The sequence below is a fragment of the Staurois parvus genome, unplaced genomic scaffold, assembly GCF_062004578.1.
Source record: "Staurois parvus isolate SC_StPar_1 unplaced genomic scaffold, SC_StPar_1.0 ptg000734l, whole genome shotgun sequence".
NCBI classification, from domain to species: domain Eukaryota; kingdom Metazoa; phylum Chordata; class Amphibia; order Anura; family Ranidae; genus Staurois; species Staurois parvus.
The window spans coordinates 1,890,022-1,911,766 of NW_028318530.1; the positions used below are offsets into that span (position 1 = coordinate 1,890,022).

The following is a 21,745-nucleotide window of genomic DNA, read 5'->3' on the forward strand; positions in this document are numbered from 1 at the left end:
CAACTCTGCCAAACGCCCCTATAGCGTTTGGCAAGTGTTGGTCCGGCGTTTGCGGAGCGTTTTTTAACGCTCGGCAAACACTCCGCAAACGCCGCATGCGCGGTTCAGCGGCGGTTGCTAGGCGTTTGCCGAGCGTTATAAACGCCCTACAAACACCTATTATGAAGTTTGAGAGGTGTTACCGCTCCGCAAACACCCCGCAACCGCGTCGCAACAGCACCGCAAACGCCGGCCGTTTGCGGAGCGGCACCATAAGCTAGAATAGGAGGCTTCAACGCCTCCTGACTTGACCAGAAGCGTCCGTTTTGCCGCGCCACGACGCTAACGCTCCTGTTAGAACAGCACCATGTGCTGCAATGTGCAAAATTGTCCGAGGCGTTTGGGAAGCGGTAAAAATGCTTCCCAAACGCCTTTCTGCCGCCTGCATACAACGCTAGTGTGAACGTAGCCTAAATATGAGTTTTTGTGTAGTTGTCTGTGTCTTGTGTCCCCCTTTACATCTTGTTAAGACAGGAAATGAGGGGAAATCTCCTCCAATAGGGACACAGTAAAACCTGGCTCCAACCCTTCATGCACTATTTATGCACTATCCAAAATAGAATGTTTTGGAGTTGGGCTTTAAGCAGTAAGAGACATACAATATGCTAACCCTACCTGTTTAATTTCTCCCTTTTATTCATTCTCCCAGTTCACCTCCAGACCTGCCACCTCACCCCTAGTGACAGAATGGGGTGCCACCGTGCACATAGCGCAGACCTTGTGCGTGCACTTAATTAACACCTTCTGCTCTCCCGTACCACATGGCCAGGCCCGGTCTGGGAAAAGTCTAGACACAGTTAACCCTTTCCCATCCCAGGCAAGCCTGTAACTGTTTGTATAACTACACAGTGCAATGAATACAGCAGAAATACATACAATGACAACCCACAGTACCTGTGTACAAGCACCTCGCAAAAGCTGAAATTTTTGTTGCAGAAGATGCCTAAAATTTGACTTGTATCTTAGTGCAGATTTCTAAGAAAATCAGTGAGGAAATAACGCAAGCCTGAAATTACGTTTCTGTGTACATAACGCCTCCAGGTTGCCATATTGCACTGAATTTTACAGAAAATTATAGCACTGCAATTAGAAAAGGAAAGATAATTTTTTATAACATTAAAGTGGTTATAAAGGCTCAAGGTTTTTTGTTTTCATGCATTCTATGCATGAAGATAAAAAAACCTTCTGTGTGCAATGGCTCCCCAGCTCCCTCCAAGACCTGCCTGAGCCCCATCTTGATCCAATGATGTGCACGAAAGCCTCGGCTGTCCTGGGTCATTCCCTTCTCATTGGCTTAGACAGCACTGTCAATCACAGCCAGTGGACCAATGAGGAGAGAGCAGAAGGCTGGGCCGAGCCACTACTCTGTGTGAATGGACATACAGAGCAGCAGCTCGAGAGCGAGCATCCTTTCTATAGGGATGCCTGTCTGTAGAGAGAGAGAGAGACTGCAGAGTATTCTCAGAAAAGGTACAGTCAGTAAAATAGATACACAGCGAAGTGTGTGTTCCTTGCTCCAATGCAGTGCCCTGGTTTTTGGACAGGATGTATTATTATTATTATGTATTAGACTCCTATCATAATAGCTCTGCACTGTTCAAGGGGACTTCTGCAGACTCTGATCTAAAGGGAAACATTGCTGACTGTGATGTACAGGGGAGGGGCTTTGGTGACCAGAGACCAGCTTATATCTCCTTTACATCATGGTCTGTAGTGTCCCCCTTACATCAGAGTTCCCCTTTACATCACAGTCCGCAGTGTTCCCCTTTACATCACAGTCCACAGCATTCCCCTTTATGCATATAAAAATATTTATATAAAATATTTTATCAAGAAAAAGAAAAATTCTCTGCCTATAGGCTTCTGAGATGTAAATCCGGCCCTGGCTTCTCCACCCTCTCTTCCTCTTCACACAGCACTCAAGCATGAGTCATTGGCTCCTGTTGCTGTCCATCTAATGCAGTGAGGAGGAAGTGGGGGTGGGGATAAATCTCACTGTATAAGTCTATAGAGGGTGGCTCCATAGACACACAGCTTAGGACCATGCAGACAGTGTGCCTCCATAGCAAACAGCTTGCTATGGAGACACACGAAGAAGAGGAGGAGCCAAGATTGCTGGCGGGGGAGAAGATGAAGATTTGACTTTAATAACACTTTAAAGAAGGGAATATGTGTGGCTTCAAAATATTGTTTTTGTTTAATTAAAACTGGAAAAGAGTGCTAGTGACACATCTTGCTGCTTAAATTGCTATTACTTATTACTAAGTGTATCAATCAGTCACTTTTTGTGCAGTTTATACCATAAGGAGCCATTTGTTTCATCGGTTTAGCTACTGGCTTAGTAAGTTATTACTAACAATTTTATTAGCGTGACCTATTGAAAATCACTAGTGTAGTTCTGTTGCTGTATTATGTGAGAATATGTTGTGAGAAATTGCTGAACTAACCTTAAAAATGCAGTATGCAAGATGCATTGAAAGTGGGTATTTTGACACACTTCTGTTTTATACACTATATGCTGCTCCTTATTACCCACAGGGAACCTCCTCTGGTCACCTTTTGATCATCTGAATCTCTCCTTCTACCAGAAGCAGTTCATGAGTATTTAAGGCCTAGCCTTGTATCTTAAGCTTTGTTTCCAGTGCAACATGTCAGATTTCAGACACACAGAAAGCAGCCCTCTGTAATGGGACCCTCCAGCTCACTATCCACTAACAGCTCCAGTGCTGCCAGCAGTGCACCCATTCAAGAATCTAGTATGACTGCCTAGAATGTTGCCCTCTGCTTGAGTCCCTTGAGTCTTCCTTTGTTCCACAAGGCATGGTCCCCTTCTCACGTTCTATCTCAGGAAGATTTCACCACAATTATGTAGATTTTAAGGGACAAATTGCAATCTTGATTGCTGACACTGACCACAAAGGCCATAAGCATACCTCCACACTCCAATGCCTTCTCCTCAGTTCTATCTCAGGAGTCCAGAGTTATTTAGGTTTTTATGGGCCAAACTGCCATCTTGATTGCTGACTCTGACCTCATAGGACATAGATGTGCTTGGAAGCATTCCCCTGCAGAATCACTTCCTAATTTGTCTACAGCCTTAGCAGTCTTTGAGGCTTCTGCCACAGAAGCTTTGTCTGATGCTGAGCCTCATAAATCCTTAACAGATGATATTGCCCCTGAGGAGTTGCATGCAGCTGCCATTACTTAGAGAGACTATTTCGGCTCCACTCTGAAACTGAAAAATCAGCCTGCAGCTTCTACTAGTGCTGCTACCTTTCTGTGATCCTGTAGATGTAGGCCTTATGCCCATTTAAGGATCCTCTTCAGTCATCAAGAAAGATACTCCCAGGCCTCAATTTCAATAGCCATATCCAAACCAAGTACCCAGTTTGCTGACACCTGGACAGACAGCATCTCAGATGCCTGAGTATGGGCGGTGGTTTCCCAGGGCACCCTGATTACAGATTAGCAGATAACCTTGTAGGCCCTCTGGATCCAGGGGTTCTACTTTAACTATTTCACAGTTCTCTAAACAAAAGGGGCAGGCAATCCATTTTGGATCTCAAGGAACTAAATGTCTTCATTTGGATCCAAACATTCCTGAGGTCTTTTGTTGCCTTTCTCCATGAGGAAGACTTTCTGTTCTCTGTGGGCCTTAAAGTGGAAGTTCACTTTCTCAATCTACATTGACTATTTGTAATCCTAATACTGCTAGCATTCGCAAATAGATAGGAAGGTATATTATATTTACTTGCTTTAAACCTTTTTTTTTTTACATTTGTTCAGTTACTTCCTGGTTTCTATGGACTATGCAAATGATGTCAAACATCCCAGAAGTCTTCACTAGGGCAGGAGGGTTTTCTCACCTAAGCACACCCTCCTGCCTACATACCTGAGCTATAGGCAAATATATTCCACGAAGTAAATGCTATATGAATCATTTGCCTTTACTCAAGATGGCCACAGCCAGAAATGCTAGGGGGTGTTTTTCAAAGTGATTTTTCAGCAAAATAAAACCTGGAGAAATGAATGGATGGATGAGTTTGGTTTGAATATTAAAAATGAATTAAATAGCCTTTTAGGTTTGTGGTGTCCAGATGCAGTGTAGTTCCACTTTAACCATTAGCCGCCCGGCCTATAGCCGTTTGGCGGCTTCAAAAACGCTTTAGCTTTCCGGGTGCACGCCATTTGGCGTGCTCCCGCACATGCGCAGTTCGCGCGGTTGAAGAGCCGCGCAGCGGCGCGATCTGTCACCGGCCGTGTACCTCGGACACGGCCGATGACAGATCTGAGTACCGGCCCCCGTTGCTGGTACCATGTGACCTGCTGTGACCAATCACAGCAGGTCACATGACACTTGTATACAATGGATGGCTTCATTCATGCCATCCATTGTATACTAGTGCCTAGCTGTGAATGATCACAGCAGGTCACATGCACATGTCATGTGATTAGCTGTGGCCAAATCACAGCTAAGCACAAAAAAAAAAAAAACCTGAATCAATCGATTTCATTCAGGTAAATGCTTGCTTATAGCAAAGTAATTCTTTGCTAAAAGCAAATTGTGTAAAAAAAAAAAAAAAAAATACTGATCACTTCCCCAAAGTAGTACAATGTTACTATGGTAGCATTGTACTACTTTGGTCATAGTAAAATATGAAAAAACATTTTTTTAAAAAATGTAATAAAAAATTAAAAAAAATAAAAAAAATATATATATTTTTTTTTTCATACTGTCACCAGTAGTGTCCCTGATCACCGCCATGCCAGTTATATGATGACGCTGTACTGCACTGGTGACAGTATGTAAAATCAATATTCAGATCTATACCATAGTTTGTGAACTCTATAACTTTCCTACAAACTAAATAATACATCCTAATTTGGGTTATTTTCACCAAAGACATGTAGCAGAATACATCTTGGCCTAAATTTATGAAGAACAATTATTTATTTGTAAACTTTTATAACAGAAACAAAGAAAAATGTGGGTTTTTTTCAAAATTTTTGGTCTTTTTTTGTTAATTTAGCAAAAAATAAAAACCCCAGCGGTGAATAAATACCACCAAAAGAAAGCTCTAGTTGTGTGAAGAAAATGATAAAATTTTAGTTTGGGTACAATGTTGTATGAGCGCGCAATTGTCATTCAAAGTGTGAGAGTGCTGAAACGTGAAAACTGGCCTGGGCAGGAAGGTGTAAAATTGCCCGGTATTGAAATGGTTAAAGATACATATCGATACAATATGCCCCAATTGTCCAGCACATCAACTCTTTCTTCATTTTGCTTTGGGTCTCCAGTACATCCAGTTTGTGGCTATGCCATTCGACCTATCATCTTCAACTCTAACCTTCACCGAGATTTTGGCCCCTGTACTAGTCCTGCCATTCTCTTAGAATATACCCATTTTGGGACAACCTCATGTTGAGGAATCAGTCAGCACATGTTCTGGCAGAAAATGTAGCTTTGACAATCAGGCCTTGAATAGAATCTGTTGGATCCTGAACCTTCAGAGTTTAGTGTTGGTGCCAATTAATTGCTTGGAGTATTGAGGTCTTATCCTAGACCCTGTTCAAGCCATAGTTTTTCTTCCTCAAGAGAAACGTCTAACTCTCTGCTCCTAGACTCAGATTCTTCAGTCTAGGAATCACCCAACTCTTTACTTCTACATGAGATTCCTGGGGCTGATGGTAGCCTCATTTGAGGCAGTCCCAACCCATTTGACCATGATCCGGTCAGACAGTGCCACAGCTGTAGCATACATCAGCTTGGTGAAAGGAACCGGAAGGCTTGTTCTGACCTGTGATCTGTTTACATTACAATCATAAACAACTGAAAGGGAGCCTTTCTTAGCCAGCAGCACTTTGATATTGGAAAGTGGTCTTTACACCCAGTGGTGTTCCAGGATCTGTGTCACAGGTGTGGGATGCTAGATGTGATTCTTTTGGTATCCAGTACACCGAGGATCACCAATATAGGTCCAAAAGTTTTAACGAACGATCACATAGTTACAGCAAGGCATTATTTTGTAGTCTTGCAGGACTTCTTCATCAGGCATGTCACATGCCTGATGAAGGGGTCCTGCGAGACTCCGAAACGTTGCCTTGCTGTAACTGTGTGATCATTCATTTAAAATTTTGGACCCATATTGGTAATCCTCGGCGTGCTGGTGTTATTCTCCCTTGCTGATTCTGTTCAGTTCCAGGCAGCGGTCGCTGCAGCTGCAGTACCCACTTATACACACAGTCATTTTTAATGCAGGAACATGTATGTTTGGATTGTACACTTGTCTCTTGGTATCCAGGTTCAACAGCAAACTGGACAGCTTTGACTACAGGGAAAGAGATCCTCTGGGAGAGCAGTCAGTGCTCTGGTGGATCCATGGGATCAGTTCAGCCTAATCCACACCTTTTCTTCCCAGAAACCCCTTTCTTGACTGCTCTGTAGGATTGAAATGGAGGGCTTTCTGGTGATAGTGATAGCCCCAGACAGATATGGTACTCTGACCGAAACAGGCTCCTGACAGATATTCTGTGGACTCTTTCAGATCATATGGACCTTCTGTCTAAAGGACTCATTTATTATCCTTAACATGTTCGCAAGCTTTAATGGCATAGCTGTTAAAGCCCAAGTCTTAAGGGACAGGGGTATCTTCTAACTTGGTGATTCCCACAATATATTTATAGCCAGAAAGTTTACTTCTTGCAAACTTTACCATCGCACCTGGAAATCATGCTTCTTTTGATGGGAGGAAAGAAACTTTCATCCCAGGAATTCAGCATTCGGGCCTGGATCAACAGTTGGCAGATCCCGGTACTAGTTCCAGAGACCACTAGCCTCCATTTCTTTGAGTAAGACCTTTTGTTCAGAGTATCTCTCATGTAGCTCTCCATGTGTATTCACCTGTTGCTCTTTGGAACCTGAATTTCTCTCATCACTTCAGAAACCGTCTTTTAAACCTATCAGGAATTTTCCTAAGGACAAGGTGTTGTTGAGGCCTAGAACATACTTCCTCACTATTTTTCCTCAACCAGGATATTGTTCTCCCATCTCTGTCTTGCTTCAGTGCATCAGCAGTAGATCACTTCATTGTTTGAGTGTGGTATGTACCATTTGTGTCTGTCTCATAGCCACTGCTTCTGTCAGATAGAGTGACTCTCTCTTTGTCATCCTTGATGGTCTCTATAAGTTCCTGTAGGAGACTGTTTGAGCTGCAGGCAGCCCCAAGTTCAGTTTTACTTGTGTGGGCCTGTTAGTGTTTGTTGCTGTTGCTCACCACTTATTTGAACTGCTTTTGAACATCTCAATTGCCTCTGAATCCTGTGTCCCTCATTGAATGAGAACAGTGGATTTTTGTACTTACCTTAAAATCTATATCTTGGATTTGATTAAGGGAGACAGGTCCCACCACTTTGTGTCTATGATCTTGCTCCTGGTATTACTTTTCTACAAAACTGAGGCATGTTGGGAGTGAGAGGGATTATAATAGATGGGTCACGTTCGTTTGCCAGTGTCTAAAACCTCCTGTAGCAGTATAACCAATTATCTTGGTATCCTGTGTCCCTCAATGAACTCCAGGAAATGGATTTAATTGTAAGTACACAAATCCAGTTTTTTAAATGATATTAGAATATTAAAGTTTATATGACATTTTAGTGATCGACCTTAGATGTATTTAAATAATTTTGTGGCTCATTCCTCAGGACGGATGCTTGTGAGGTCACAATTAACATGTATACTGCTTATTGCTATGGGAACAATTCATCATTGGCTTGCAATGGCTATTTTGTATTTTAAGCAAGACATTCCAGTGCATAGTTTGCTGTTGTCTCCAGGGGATGTTTGCTAATTACATGGGACCAGTCAATATAGGTGACAACAATTAGCAGTTATTAACATCTCTTGTTCACATGTCTCCTGGATCCTGTCAGTTTCTCCCCATGCTCTGTGTACAATACAACCCGTACAAGTGAATTTGTGTTAGAAATGCATTAACCTTCAGAGAGGCAGGATGGAAGGAGGGCTGGGAGTATTTTTGGTGTGGGGGGGCGGGACTCGCAGCAGTAGCTTCTCACAATTCTTGACGAAGGACTGGAAATGCTGCATGTGTACCTTCTGATTTCTCCGCTCTCTCCCTGCCTTCTACATGACCTGCTGCTGTTTCTAATCACAGGTTTGTTATTACATGACTAATACCTTCATTTTCTGCCTCACAAAGAGCATTCGTTCTTCATTATCTCCACTGCATGTGTCCAGGAGTACCAAGTCTCGCCAGTCGTGGAAATTGCAGAAGGACTAATTTGTTGAGGTTTTGACAGGGCAGTAAGTCTTTGATAAATTTATTTTGTGTAACCTTGGCGATGTCAGTGTGATGTTAACTGGAACAATGGCACTTTGGGACATAATCGTAAAAGGCTGGTAGTGGAACTCGCACAATGAGTGCAGTAGTGCTACATATAGCCCTGTGGCTTTTATTTAACGATGCAAACAGCTCTATCGAGAGTGCATCAACCCACGGCAACTGCTTATCGTGAACTGGTGTCACTGCACTAAAGTGACAAAAGGTAAAATCTGATAGCTGTAAAAAAAAAAACGGTACAGCAATGCTGCTTGTCTTTTCCATTAAATTAGCCTGTGCGGCCTAATGTATGGACTAAAAGTATCTGAATCTGCTCTTGTCATACCTGATTTCCTATTGTTTCAATTTATTGTGCTTTGTATCAGTTTTGCACAGATTATACATTTAGCTCTGAGAGTAATATGTAAAGAAGCTTTCTAATCTAAGACTTTATATCTGCCTACGACAAGAAGTTCACTATGCTTGTAATCCAAAGGTGCTCACAGTCATATCAATCCAATTATAATGGCGATAACTATATTTACAATTCTGATTGTCTTTAATGTAAGGCGATACCATACATGGGCACTATTTATTTAATCAAAAAGGTATCAGTTGAACAGGTTGGTGACTTTTTGATTAGTGGCATCATCATTGGGTTATAGCATGTATGGTATTTTTTCAAAACTTTTTTGGTGAATCTGTAGTAGCTAGCAGAAAGAAATTAATTGAATGAAGATTTGCTGGAAATAATCATGATTTTACAGTAATAACAGCTATAATTCTTAAGCAAAAAAAATAATAGATCATCTGGCAAGTTAAAATCAAATAAGGTCAATCATTCTGAATAAAAGACATTGATACAAAAAGTATTTGTTCGTAAGTTTATACTAAGGAAAGAAAAGAATGCCATGCAATGGTACTTATTGTAATTGTTACTCCAAACACAATTCTCTACCACAGTTGGTCTGTACAGAGTAAGTGGAATATTCCTTTCCTGTAAAGTGAAACCTTTGACAAGTAATTATGATAAATTACCCAGCACACTGAGAAGTGTATTCACTAAAATTCAGGATCTGGTTATGCTGCTTCCTCTAAAAGTCCTCCTTGAATGAACTGCATTGCTACTAAAAATTGGCTTCTACATGGCTAACTGTAGGCTTTTATGATTATGGAACATTATGCTCAGAAATATTTTTCTCTGTTTTCTCTGTTGACGTTCATAATAGCAAAGAATTTGAGATCTTAGTCTGATGTGTATAATCCATTCCTTATTTCTCCTGATTTAGGGCAGGTCATACCACACGTAATAGCTTGTACACCACGTTCTTCAGGCCCTTTGTCATGGGAAATTCCTCATTTCTTAGAGAAGGATGTTGTTGCTAAGCGCTTGCTTTAAAATGAAGCCAAGGCTTTGTGCGGAATGAAAGCATTACTTTGGAAACCTGACGTGAAGAGCCAAATATTTCACAGAATGAATCAAACAGTTCTCCCCATCAGATAAAGAAGATTTCAGTTTCCTTAGACCTAAACCTGCACAGCTCAAATTATTAGTTGTGTCAGTTGCTCATAGAAGTGCAAATTGTGAAATTCGCTATGTGCTTACTGTAGATCACATACGGACATCCTGCTTCAGTCCAGATGTTCAGGAGTGACAGGTCTTAGCATACCTATCCAGTCAGCAAATGCCAGGCCACACCACAACTTGTAGATCATCCAGCAATGAAAGATAACAGGTTGTCAATGCCTCTATTCTAGATGCTGTTTGTAGCAATCTATGTGCACAAGACTTACTGTTACGTCACATTCTAGTAACTATAAAATGGCGCCAAAATAGATACTACAGTATGTACATACTACAATGGGATAGTTTTAGTATAAGGAATAAAATTAAGAACAAAATAAACACTGATGGTTACGATATGTGAGATAATACATTTATTTCTGATACCTGCTCTGCATTCCACCTAATTAATATAGAGTTGAGATTTTTATGTCACTTCCAAGCCCTCTCAGTGCACTGGTGATTCATCTCCTGCTAAAGTAAAGAAAACACTACTATTCCTAATATCTCCATCCACAAATTTTAGTTGGCTGGCTGTCATGAAGATCTTCTGGCTTCAATATATTCACGACTCATTCAACACAAACTATAAATCTATCAATTCTAATCTTACCCCAGTTGGTGTCTCAGCCATAAATACTAGATTAGCATGACAGCCAGGTATTTTCTGGAGGTGGTTAGCAATGGCTACATGCATATTTCTGCCAGTGCTGATCTTCCAGAATACTATGATGCTGAATACTGATTGTGGTAAAGAGCCCTCGTGACAATGTCATGTGTGCTGCTGTCCTCTTTTCTTCAAAAAGTATTAAATGAAAAAGGAAAGATGGAGGTGGATGGAGGTTATTCCCTATTGTCTTCGGTCAAGGTTAGAAGCAACACACCAGTTTGTCCACAATTTACAGACCTCATCTTAGTAGTGATCTCTGTGCACTGTTCGGAATATCTGCTCAAATATCAGGAGTAAGTGTTATATCAAGAAGAGGTTGCATTGGATTTTGCCAAGCACACAATATGAAAACACACCAGACCTTTTGGCATATACCGCCATTTTCAGAGACAGTCTGTACCCAATATATTGACTGCAAGTGGCAATCATTCACTAGAGAGATCTCCAGCAGGAGGAAGGATTTAATTTCTTTAAAATATTTTGTCCAGTTCTGGAGACCTTACTTACAAAGGATATTGATGAGATAGAACAAATCCAGAGAAATGCAACAGTGAAAGGTCTGAGGGATAAACCATATCAAGGACAGATTTTGGAACCTAATACAGTATTTACTTAATATGGGTGTGAATAAGGTGAGGACAGTATTTTTAATTTGAGTCTAAGATCAAGATATAGAGGACATGACCAGGAGGAGATTCTAAAATTAACATTATTATTATTATTGAGTAGTTGATGTTTGGAACACACTTCCAGAAAAGGTAATAAGTCAGTAAGCAGTAGGTGAATTTAAACATGCTTTGGTGACCTATATTCACACAAAAACAGTAAAATCATAAAAGGGGCATACTCAGTCAACCCTTTTATCTCTTTCTGTCATCACTCTTCTATGTTCCTAAAGCTGTCCCTTGCAGGTGGCAGCATCCCCACTATCAGCACAGTCTAAAAGCATTTTATATATACAAATGAATAAAAATGATAAATACCTTATGCGTGTCAAATTGCCCCATAACAGTAGGCATATTCCTTGGGAGTTAGGAAGTCATTACTTCCAGGATACAGTTTTTGTGTCTTAACTGGAAGCTTGTGTATTGATTTTATTAACTCATTCTGTGGGAACAAGACCTCATACTAATGACTTCCTAACAATTATTAAGTTATAACCACAGAATATACTTGAGCGAAAGCACAGCACCCATGTAATGTATCTAATAGTTGCAATCCATCAGCACCACAATATCTTCACAGCTATAAAAACATTCCCAAGCAGATAAAACATAAAAGTGATTAAGTACTTCAATATAAATGTAATGCTGTGGGACACTAGATTGTTTTGTATTCAATTGACATTTGCATTTAACCATGTATTTGTTTTATGTCTGTAATGTAGGGTGACTTTTACAGTGTTGATCACCCGGATTAAATGACCAGGCCACCTGATTTATTTTATTAGCATAGTAGAAAGTAAACATTACAATGCTAATTCTCATCACATCGTTGTAACAAGGGGTTTTACACAGGTTATTTGTGCTATCTGCCAGTCCATGATTAAAACACCATAAATGGACAAAGTCCACATTAAGCAGGAAAAAATTATAGAGAAACAAAGCTGTTTTTATAGGTTTTGTTAAACGGTCTTGTTAAGTCTGCAAAGACAACATTTATGCCCTGATTATGGTAGGATAAACAGTTGGATGACTTTTAAATAGGTTGGGCTAGCAGCCTGGAAGAACTGGTCAAGGTCTGCAGGTCTGTTGAGGCTGTTGAGTTAAACTGTACCTTGTTCTAAATACATTACCAAAATGTACTGCAGTTAATGCATGTATTGAACTTTAAAGCTTTCCAACACTTTATCAAACCTCCCTACTTTAGAGCTAGAGAGCACAGGACACCTTGGTGTGAAGATCATATGATCTTAGTGCTGATTTTTTTGGCCTAGCGTGGGTGGACTTTGATAAATAGACTCTCAACCTACTTGCAATATTCACTGTATATAACAGTAATGGTACCTCCCCTCTTTTCATCCTGACAGGTTCTTTTCAGGGGGTATGGACCTGTTTACAGGCTGCTAACAAGGGGAAGGGGCAGTGTAACTGAACAAAGACTAAATGTCAACTCATTTTAGCACTGCACAGAGCATATGGTTCACTGAGTTTGGTTGTAGTGTACTTGGGGAGCACAGCTGCTCTTTAACCCATTCCTGTCTGGTCCATTGATGGCCTCCCTGATCCTGCTTTAGTATTTTCAGCATGGGGCCCTCAGGATCCCAGCACTGGACACTTAAGGAAGACCTGCAGGGTAGCTCAGCCTGGCCTACCAGCACTCCCTGGATTATTCCCACATCCATTGTATGCTTAGCTGGCATTGTACCCCACTGTGACCCAAATGCATAGGGCCATTTCTAGGAGAAAGGGACACTCAACACAAGGAAGTGCTTTTCTGTTTCAATGTTTTTTATAGTTTTTAACATGAAGAAATTTTTTTTACAAACAAACCAGCTTGAAATGCTTCTTGTCAAAGAACAAAGCATAAATCAATCTTCTTTCCAGGGGGGAAGCTAATGACATGGTCTTCCTGCCTACATGCTGGTCCATACTACTGCGGCCACAAGGGAAAATTATAATCACTGTCCTGTAACTAACTCAGAAAGCTCCCCACATTCCTTATATAACCTTAACCAGGGTGACTCTCTCCTAGCAGGGGCAGGGCACACACTTAGAGTGGTTGTACAACCCCAATTCAAAAAAAATGTTGGTGTAAAGAACCGCCTGGCGGCACCTCTAGCAACCCACTGGTTAGGATTCCCCAGAGCGCGGAGTCTAAGTCCCGGTCTGCTTGTTCACCAGGACCCCTGATGGTGGGGATGGACTTGGATCAGGCCGAGACTAGGTCGCGGCCCCTGAGTATACCTACCCGTGGTAGAGGGATCCCCCAGAGGTATCTGCAGGATGAGAGCCTGATGTGAAGAGGCGGATGTGCTAGAGCAAGGTGGATGGATGGATGAGCAGGAGCGTGGTCAGACAAGCCGAGTCGGTAGCCGTGGGAGCAGCGCGGTACAAAGCAGCGGGCAGAGAATGGTCGGGTCACACGCCAGGTCAGCAACAGAAGATCAGATCCAATAGGGGGCATCCAGGAGGGAGGTCAGGCAAGCCAGGGGTCAGAGCAGGAGAGTACAGCACAGTCAGGGGCAATCTGGGTCAGCAACAATCAGAATAACGAGTACACAAGATCAGGAACACAGAGAGACCAAACGGCAATTCATGTCAGCGCAGGGCGGATTTAAATACCGCACCCTGCGCTGTCATTGGTGCCAGGCGCGCACCCGCGGCTCCGAGTGCGCATGCGCGGGTTCCATCTTCGCCGCGGCCGGCCAGGACCTAGTGCCCGTACACCAGCGTGATCGGGCAAACTGCGCCTGCGCCGAGCCATGTGTCGCGGCGGCTCCTGACAGTTGGGATGCTGTTTAATATCTACATACAATGGGTATAGAAAAGAATCACTCCCTTTTAAAGCAATCACATTTTGTTGCTTTGCAACCCGAATTGAAGACAGACACAGTTTTTGTTTTATACAGCTGTATTTACTCAATTTACTTTAATTACAGCCTTTAGTTTTTTGGGATATTTCTCTACTAACTTTGCACATCTAGACTTTTCAATTTTTGCCCAATCTTCTTAGCAGAACTGTTCAAGTTCAGGTAAATTTGATGAACATTTTTGGACTGCAGTCTTCTAGTCATGCCACAGATTTTCAATGGGGGGTTAAGTCACATTTTTCTCCTTCAACCACTGTGTTGTCATTGTTGCTGTGTGCTTTGGGTCATTGTCATGTTAAAAGGTAAATCTTCTTCCCATTGTCAACTTTCTGGCAGAGGGCAGCAGATTTTCCTCAAGGATTTGATGGTATTTAGCCCCATCCATTTTTCCTTCTATCCTGACAAGTGCTCCAGTCCCTGCTGCAGAGAAACACCCCCGTAACAGAATATTACCATATTGGATTTCCGCCAGACTTATCATTTTAGTGTTGAGGCCAAATTATTTAGTTCTAGTTTCATCTGACCATAACACCTTTTTCCAAGTGACCTCACCATGTGTGCCATTTTGGAAAAGCTCAGTCGTGACTGTATGTGGCCTTTCTTGAGGAGTGGCTTTTTTATTACATCCCTCCCATACAAGCCACATTTATGGAGAATTTGTGATATTGTTGTCACATGCATACAATGATCACTCATCGTCATAAATTCCTGCAACTGCTTCAGAGTTGCCGTAGGCCTCTTGATAGCCTCTCTGACCTGTTTCCTCCTGTCTCTTTCATCCAGTTTGAAGAGATGTCGTGATCCAAGGAGGGTCTGTGTTGTACCAAATACCTTCCACTTCTTAATAATAGACTTCACTTCTAGGCATTGATAAAGCCTTTGAACTTTTTTTGTATCCATCTCCTGACTTGTGCCTGTCTACAACTTTATCCTGGAGATCTTTTGAAAATGGCTTGCCACCCATTGTTGATTGCTTCAGTTGCATTGTCAAGGACTGAAATGCTCCAGGAAAGCTCTTTTCATGCTGGGCTAATCAAAATGACCACAGCTGATCACAGTTGAAAGTCAAAATGGCTTTGTGTGCCATTGAGAAGGTGAGTAGCCACACCTGATGGAGTTTACTTGTCATTTTTAGGCTACTTTCACACTGATATTAGCAAAAACACATATGCATTTTTTCAGCATTTTTACTGTGTTTTTACAGAACATGTGACGTTAAAATGCACCGCGAGTGCATTTTCGATGCATTTTTGCTATGTTTACCATTGATTTCAAAGGAGAGTTGCGTTTTTTTTCTGCAGGAAACCTTCACAAAAAATGTAACAAGCAGGATTTAAAAAAACTGCACCTGACCCACAATGGATCACTTTAAAGATTTCCATAGGAATACATGGTTTAAACACAAAAGTGGAAGAAAAATTGATCTGTGTGAAAACAGCCTTAGGAGAGGATGGTCCTTTTTTCGACTCAGTGATTCTGTTTTTGAATTTTTGAATTTTATTTCTGACATGTTGGTGTTATAGCTTTCACTTGGATGATATAAGTTGCACTGAGTAATTACAGCTGGATAAAACAAAAACTGTGTCTGTCTTCATTTCAGGCTGCAAAGCAACACAATGTGAGTATTTTAAAAGGTATGATAATTTTCTATACCCACTGTAAACACAGAATGCAATAATTTGCAAATATCATTAGCCCATATTTTATTTACAATAGAAAAAAAGAAAACATATCAAATGTTTAAACTGAAAAATGCACTATTTTAAAGGATAAGTTCACCTGTAAAAAAATAAATAAATAAATGCACATCTTTTTGCAGGTAAAAAAATTGTGCATTTTTAAATACTTTTTACTAGAACCCTGCAAAGCATTGTACCCGCTATCAGCGGTAGAACAGTAACATGTTACACCCTGAATATGTTACAAAAGGTGAACTTATCCTTTAAGAATAAAATACGTCAATTTTAAAATTGATAGCAGCAAAACATCTCAAAAAGTCGGGACAAGGCAACAAAACGCTGGCAAAGTAAGTGGTAGTAACAAGGAAGAACAGTTTGCAACTAGTTAGGATAAATAGCAACTGGTCAGTAAAATGATTGGGTATAAAATGGGCATCTTAGAGATTCGCATTGTCTCAGAAGTAAAAATGGGCAGAGGTTCACCAATCTGTGAAAAGCTGCATCTTAAAATTTTAGAGCAACTCAAAATAATTTTCTCCAACAGAAAAAATTGCAAAGACTTTAAATATATCATCTACAGCACATAATATCAACAAAAGATTTTGAGAATCTGGAGAAATCTCTGTATGCAAGGGACAAGGTGAAACACAATATTGGATGCTCCTGATCTTGGGATCTCAGGCATGATTTTGTGATGGACATCACTGCATGGGCTCAGGATTACTTCCAAAAATCACTGTCTGTGAACACAGTTTGCCACACCATCCCAAAATGCAACTTAAAGCTTTATCATGCAAAGAAGAAGCCATATCAGAACATGTTTTTTTTTTTTTAAATAATAAACATGTTATACTTACCTGCTCTGTGCAGTGGTTTTGCACAGAGCAGCCCCAAACCTTCTCTTCTGGGGTCCTCCACAGGGGTGCACCTGTGGGTTCAACTCCAAGCTGGGCTATGTGCATCCATAGACACACAAATCATGTCTTGGCCCTGCCTTCTTCTGCTTCCTCACCTGATTTGACTGACTGCAGTATGAGCTGATAGCTCTCAGCCCTGTGAAAACACAGAGAGGGGAGAGAAGAACTAAAGCTGGGCACAGAACTGGATCAATATAGGAGTCGTGTTTAAAGCGGAGCTCCAGTCACCTTGGCAGTTTTCTACAAAAGCCACCCCTGTGATTCTCCTTAGTTGCACAATATAAAAAGGATACTGTTATAAGTGTATTTCTTCTTCTTACTTGTAAATATGACATTCATTACAGGATCCCAGCAGACAGGCAGCGGCTATTCACAGGGTGGGCATCTGAAGCCCTCCTACTTGTTTCTGGGATTCCATGCAGCTGGCTACTGAGCATGCACCTCCCAATTTTGCACCTGTGCAGTAAGGACACAGCACGGCGCACTGTGTTGCTTACAGGTTGCCATAACAATGGCAGCGACGGCGGCAGAAGTTCCTGCCCCGTTGTTATGGAAACCTGTCAATCAACGCAGAACCCAGAAGAAAGGCAAGTGCGGTCTGAAGGTTCCTGAGATAGATGACGGCGATATCCCAGGAGCCCTAGGGAATCACCTAATGACGTAGTTGCCTAGGCGGCCGGGACCGGAAGTGCAGATTACATATAGAAAAATAAGGTATTTAGAAGAAAAAAAAAATTAAATAATTGCCATTACAGACTGTTCTGCGGATGAGCATTGTGTTGCAATGAACATGAAAAAACATGTGGAAGTCCACTTTAGCAGGAGGCTAAGGGCACTGGCATTGTAGTTTCTTACCTTAATGCCGGAAATGGCTTTCCAGCCACCTAACCCATGTGGCTTCTTAGCCAAATCTCACTCTCAAACTTTAGGGGCATCTAGTGGCCAACCAGGGGAACGGCAACAGACTACAGATGTGCCCTTCCCGACATGGCTTGTATACAAAGTCTAGATTTAAGGACCGTGCAGCATTATGCAATCATTCTACTCAGAGATTAAAACATGCTGAATAGAATATCTAATTAAAATCAAGGTGTTGTTATTGAGATGATCCCAAACAAAAATGACTTTTCCCCTACTGTGCAGTAAAATCACATGTGTAAGCAAACCTTCCTTCCGTAACCAACTCGACATACGTGATATATGTGATGGATTTAGTTTTGCTGGAGGGTTTTGATATGTATGAAATTATTATGTATGAGCCATCATTTGTGGTGCATCTTATACTTCTGTTCATCAGAAACAGCCCCTGTGTATCAAAGAGCAGAAATATTGCTTTGGGTGGAAAGCTTGCCGTGTAGCACTTTATGCAGCGTGTTGGAACAGCCATTGCTATGCACATCTGGATCTCTTTCCCCAACGTCTGTTCTTTGCTTTCCTTTGTATTACTCAGGATAACAGCCATGTATACAGTCATGTGTCCTATATTGGCACAAAGAGTACTATGCTATGAATGTAATAAAATTGGTAATGAAAATCCAGCTTTTCCCCAGGCAGTGCAGCACCGATCCAGTAATCAGCTCTACATATGAAATGATTTTCACATTGTCTGTGCATTCTCAGTGCTGTCATAAAATCATGTTTGCTTCATTGAGCCTTATTGGAATTACATGCCAACAAAGCAAAGGAGAAAAGTATTATTGGCTGACAATCTATACACTGGCATTTCACTTCCAATTTCTCTCCAATTAGCAGCATTACTGGAGATTCCTAACATTTTGTTTCTAATCCCTAATCTTCTTTAGGCGTATGCATTGAATATTAAGTCCATCAGTCAGACGTCTCCTTTGTTTCGTACATAAGAATAATAACAGTTGAGAGGATGAAGGGTTCTGTGTTAATAAAGTAGCTTGTAACACCTTCTGGAAAGCTGGTGGCAGCCGAATGTTCTGATGTGTCTCGGACCTATCTGTGTCTGCTTTTTATACACATAGCATGACACTTCTGGGTTACATTCTGAAGAGTCTATTACTAAGACCTGTCTGCGTTTCGTCACACAACCTGCCAGATTCCAACTGTCAGTGGGAGATAACATGGGGTGGAATCAATATTTTATTCCTTTACTCATAAGGGTTTGTGCAGGGAGGTGCTCTCAGTAAGCCCCGTCTGCTCCGGTGTCCATGTAAAGGAAAAAATGGCTCTAGGAAGCTGCTGATGGGTGTATTGAATCACCCAGTACACCAGCTGCCTATATGGGTTCTGCTAAACAATGTCTAGATATGCTCTGTCCACTTGCATTTATCATCTGCTAGGCAGTTCCTGTATACACCGTGGGCATGCTACCCATAAGGCCGGAAGGAGTTTGAAGATGAGGTTAGAGAATTCTACTCTATATGTCAAGCAGAGTCTGGAGAGGAAATATTTAGTCATAATGTCAGCGACTCTCTGTAACACTCCCCTTGCTGCATACTATTTAATGTAAAATAGATTTTAAAAAATCCAACTGGATTAGTTGGAACCCTCATTGAGATTTATCTTAGATAAATGGATCAGCTGTCAGAATCCCTGCAGAATAAAGTACTGCTGAGTGGTTCATCATGTCAGTTTTTATTCAGAACTAAAATTGCTTGGTGTGCTATATCTTCCAGATCTGTGCAGTAATCCAGTGTGAACTTTTCCCTCTGTAATAAAAACCAGCCATCTCTGCTTTATCTCCTTATGCAGGGTGACTGGTCTTGTATCCACCCCTCCAGTAGATTTCTACAAGCAGTCTGTGGCGGTAATGCCTGCTGTGTCCTTCCCACAGATCTGATCTTTGCACCGGCTGTGGTGCAACTGCTACTTTTATATGGTAGCATCTGGGCTTGCAAGGGCATTTGGTGCACACAAAGTGGATTTATACCCTTTGTGGTTGTATATGTGAATGGAAGTTCAGTTTTAGAGAATATGTAAAAGGAACATTTCATATTCCTGATTTGTCCCTACTGTACTATGTACTTGTATGAAGAAGTGTCCTATTCTCTTTGTATTGTATCCTTTGTGTGAAATCCCTGGTGATCCTGTCAGTTTCTTCTCCTGTCTGCGTTCCTTTTTAAAACTGACCACACTAAGCAGGAGAGCACAGTCAGTTCTTGAGTTGTGCTGAGATCTCAGTCTGCTCTCCTCCAAAGATCAGACATCTTCCCTGCACTGGGAAGATTAGTGTGCTGCTATTTCTCCTTCCCTAGTTGCTATGCAGCTGAGAACAGCAGAAATGTGATCACTTATAAGAAAAAGGAAAAAGGTGTATATAATGTTTTTTATATCTATACACAACTGTTTTGCCTTTCATTTCTATTTTAAACTGAATGGGTTGTTTTACAAGGCGAGGGTTTATAGTCACTTTTAGTTCTTCTGTCATTGGAAAGACTAGTCTGTATTGCAGATAAACCAGATTCTTTTAACCCTCCATGTAGAAAAAGGGACACAAAAAAAATCAGACCACACACATTACAATTGTATTATAGATTCTGTGTACAGAATTTGTAATATAAAGGCTAATCCATCCAGGTAGGCCCTTGGACTCCATAGTTGTAGGCAAGCCTAAAGGTGGTCTAATGGCCCTACATGCTTCCATAAATGACCAATTTATTTTCCAGTCAATTTTTTCTGATAGGAATAATTGATCTGCTATTGGAAGTTTGTGGAGTCAATTTTTTTGATCAATACCAAAACTGAAGAGTGTGTGGCCACAATAAAGGGGATTGTACAGTCAGATGACAAGGTATGTGGCCAGATTTGAAGCATCCATAAACACAAGATGACAGTCACCTGATTTGGACTTTATCAGGAGGAAGATGCCTCCGGTACTTGTATTTTTGTATTTTTACCAGTCATCTATTGGGATATTTTATTGCAATGGTTCATTTAGAAGAGCATCCTAGTCTTTTCAGTCTCTCTCAGTGCAAATTATGTGCATTGTTATCTTCAAGCAGTACTTTGGTAGCACTTAACATCATACAACAGTATGCAATGATACTGATAGCATATATTCTGCACTGGTATAGCTAGACATCCATTAGAATAAATGCACTTACCATTTAAAGGTTAATCTGTTTTGCTGTGAAGCTTGAAATCTCAGTGGCTTGAAGGAGAGAGCTGTCCAGCCTGCTATATAATCTGTTCTGGGTGCTCATGCTTTTCATACAGTTACAATTTCGCAGTCTGACACCAGTTCATACAAACTAACTTAAAGCGAATCTTCACCCCCTGGAAGTACTTGACATCTTTGCACTCCAACCCCCCTCCCCCTTCCCTTACCTAAAATGGCATATATTTTTTTATTTGCTTGTTTATCAGCCACAATTCTCAGCTAGACAATATTAGTATCTCCTCTTTGCACATTCCATTCACAGGGCCCGCAGAAGGCAGGCCTGGTATGCTTCATCAGGCGGTTGGGCTTTCTAAACTGGGAAGATGCACCCAGCACCTGATGACATAAGGAACAAAGATGGCAGCATGGGACAAGGTGCCTGGCAATAGTGGATCATAATAGGTCAATGCTGGATCTACTGAGTATGTGAATTGAGGACAACCTGAAGGGAAAAAAGGGAAAGGCTGAGGTTCCTCTTTAACACAAGGACTTTGTTTACCAGCACAGTACTGACTATAGGAAGAAAATTATTTCCAGTAACCTTTAAAATGTGCAGCCAAACATGCACATGGTATCTATGTCCTATGTAAGTCACAGAAGTAAATATTGATGTGGGATAATGTACATCTGCTTTACATTCTAAAGATATTGGGATTAAGGGTATTAGGATTCATGAGTTCATGGTGTTCATGAATATATACTGTGTATGTCGTATGTAAATATTATGCCAAAGTGAATTATTGCTTATACCACACGAGAGTTGACAAGTATACTGAAAAACTGATTTATACAGATACTGAACAGACCAATAGACCATGAGGGAGAAAACCAGACTGGCTGACATTGATGGATAACATACCATAAATTAGACTTTTTGCC

The 21,745-nt window shown here is 41.1% G+C and overlaps 1 protein-coding gene across 7 annotated transcripts in view; it reads left to right on the plus strand.

Moving 5' to 3' along the window:
• Positions 1 to 21,745, plus strand: part of APBB2 (amyloid beta precursor protein binding family B member 2) — a 387,866-nt gene that overhangs the window by 302,387 nt on the left and 63,734 nt on the right. Inside the window, exon 1 of one of the 7 annotated variants that reach the window (XM_089654018.1) lies at positions 8,065 to 8,210. The exons of the other annotated variants lie outside the window; for them this stretch is intronic. The gene's annotated coding sequence lies outside the window, so the exon portion shown is untranslated. Of the gene's footprint in view, positions 1 to 8,064; positions 8,211 to 21,745 lie in introns of those variants that run through there. 7 annotated transcript variants of the gene reach the window in all.